The 2,812-nt window shown below is 50.6% G+C and overlaps 1 long non-coding RNA gene across 1 annotated transcript; it reads left to right on the top strand.

The window, feature by feature from the left end:
- Positions 1–711: 711 nt before the first annotated feature.
- Positions 712–1,728, top strand: LOC101760630. The gene is made up of 2 exons (XR_215551.3): positions 712–1,033; positions 1,383–1,728. It is a non-coding gene; the product is annotated as an uncharacterized LOC101760630 (long non-coding RNA).
- Positions 1,729–2,812: the final 1,084 nt, after the last annotated feature.

Genomic DNA, 2,812 nt, shown 5'->3' with positions numbered 1-2,812 from the left:
AAATAGTACCATAACAATGTTACTTACATAAAAAATAGTGATACTATCAAGTTATATAGAGGCTACCCAACAACATGTATAATGTGTCTGTTTATATAAGTTGCTACACACTTGCTACAGAAGTAGCTACTATAGATACAACATAAATTGCTAGTACATAGAAAATATGTTACAATATATAGATCTAATTATCGGGACCACAACGGTGCAAATAGAATTAAAACCAGACACTTTATGTGAAAGTTATAACATTTTGGAAGGGGCGTAATAATGTACAAATATGGCACCACAACAGAATATTCTTCTTAAGTTGGTCTGGATGATCTCAGACCCCATATCAAGCATAGCCCACGCCGTGATAAAAATAGGTCTGACTACACACAGGTCGTGGTCCATCATCGCAAAATGATTGATTGAAAACAATACTTCACGCCAGAAAAATAAAGCAGGCCAAACGGGCCGGCCTTGCGCGCAGGTCGCGCGCTCGGTGCGGAGCGCGACCGGTAGCGATTTCCTTATTTTGTACACAGCGCCGGACCCGTCCAAACTCAAAAGTCCAAACAGCACGGAATAAACCACTCCCAATTATTCTCCGAAAGCAACAGCATCAACATCAGGCCCTGAGGTGATAGCGAAGAGGAAACAGGGAAAAAAAGGAAGCCGTCCCTGTCGTCCCCGATCTCTCCCTCTCGGTACTTAATCCCACCTGTGTTAAGACAAAGCAACCAGATCGAGAGGCAGCAAGAAACCTCCCGTCCGGCCGGACCATTTGGTTTTGCTTCGAAGAAACCTTCACGGCCGCTGCATCTAAATTCTCAACCGACCCACCCAGCTTCCCTTGCGAAAGACCACGCGCGAAGTCGCGAGCACGAGCAGGAGATCGAAGGCAGGCAAAGCAGTGGAGCAGAGCGTTGTCAGGCATGCTGGAGCTCCTGCTGGTGGGGTGCAGCAGCGTGGTGGTGCTCCTCCACGGCGCTAGCCTCTTCCTCCGCGCGCTCTTCGCCCCGCGCCACGCCGTCGCCAGGTCCATCAGGTGCGTGTCGACCGTGTCGTGCTCCCGTCCCGTGCGCCAGCCGTGAGTGCCAAGCCGATCTCTTAGAGCCCCTTTGGTAGGACTTAGGGTCTTTAGCTTCGGCACTGCAGTGTACTGTAGCTCATTGTGGTGTGTGTCGGAGCTGCAATCAGGTAGCTTTCCATCTTCCTAGTTCATTTTTTACCTCTATCTGTGTACCGATTTCACGCTACAGTTTCCAACGGTACTAAAACACAGTAGCGCAAAGTTGAACCCGGATAGGCAAAGTCCTATCAAAGATGTCCTTAGTTGCGTCGCCTTCCTTTTTTTGCGTGATCTCTCACACAAGGGGCTTCTTGTTTCGGTGCAGCTTCCTCGGGTTCGTGGCCTGACCGATCGCGCGCGATGGGCCGGCCGGGCGACCATGGATCAGGTATTCGGGTGAGAGGGCCGGCCGAGGTGCGGAGATCGTCGTCTTCCGGCCGATATGAATGGATCAGGGGATGCTAGTGTAAGTTATGAAACAGAGCACCCCTTACTCATCGAGGAGTCCACCGATGTAGATAGCTTGCTTGGTCGTGTTACTGTGGATTGTGAAAATACTAGCACTACTCGTGTAAATTGTCCAAGTTGCACCACACCAACGAACTGTGCCCGCAGGTTCGCGTATCTACATTTGCAACCATTATCCCTGACAGATCAGAGTGCGTGTCTCATTTGCATCGCCTGCGTCCTGATGTGATCCTGTCTATGATTGGCGAATTCAGTAGAGCCCAGACGAACAGGCAGGTGATCTGCGATCTTCTCCACGGCGCGCGGAGTTCGTGTGCATCTTCGGCTTGGTAGTTGGCACCTACCCGTGCGGCCGGCGTGTACCTTTTCCACGGGCCGGTGGGCGGGCGCTGTTGGGTGATACCAACCCGCGGCGGGAGCTGCGCGCGGGGCGGCAATAAACAAGCATCGCATCTCTAATCTCAAGCAGCCGGAGGCTTGGTTTAATCAGTGGCCAACAGCAGCTGAATTGAACGTGCTAGCAACTACCCGTACACCGCAGATGCTACAAAGCTGCACCGGCCGAACTAGTTTCGCAAAATACGGAGTAGCTGGGTCTCTAGGCTACCGTGTGCACCGGCTGCCGGCCGGCTGGGCACGCCACTCCGCTTTTGTAGTTTTATTGAGTGCACTCCCACTCGAAGTGAGACGAACCAGCATGTTGTTGTTCTAAGTCCAATGGCCCGTACGCGTAGGAAGGATCAGGGGAGACTGGACGCCTCTTTCAGTCTTTTGACGTTTTCTGACTTTTTCTGAACGATGGCCGAAGGATTACAAGAATAATATCGATCGGGGTAAGATATTCTGCACATAACTAATGCTCGACTGATGGAGAGAAAAAAAGATATTGTTCGGGTTGTTGACTCATCTCAAATTTCTCCCAAGTACGTTGCCCCCAAACCAAGGTGCTGCTAGTAGCCTAGTAATGATGTTTGAGCTGTGCTGGTACTGGAATCCACTCTTATGTTTGAGGTAGCCAGGTGCTCAAGTGGTACACGATTCTGGAACCTCTTAAGTCTAAACAAGAAAGTAATAAGAGCACGCATCAAGTGTTTCGTGCCGGCAAAAAAAAAAAATTGCCTTCCCGATGCGTGCTCCACATCCCTTCCTGGGTGTACCTCGTCCACCTGCGTACCCCTAATTAAATCCCATGAATTAAGGGGTCTTTGATGGAGAAGTCTCCTTCGCCGGAATGCCGGTCCGAACCCTCGTTGCTCAAAGAGTCATTGTAATCCTCGAGTTAGAAAA

This window comes from Setaria italica, chromosome VII (genome assembly GCF_000263155.2).
Source record: "Setaria italica strain Yugu1 chromosome VII, Setaria_italica_v2.0, whole genome shotgun sequence".
Classification (NCBI taxonomy): domain Eukaryota; kingdom Viridiplantae; phylum Streptophyta; class Magnoliopsida; order Poales; family Poaceae; genus Setaria; species Setaria italica.
This window is presented reverse-complemented; position numbering and strand designations above follow the sequence as displayed.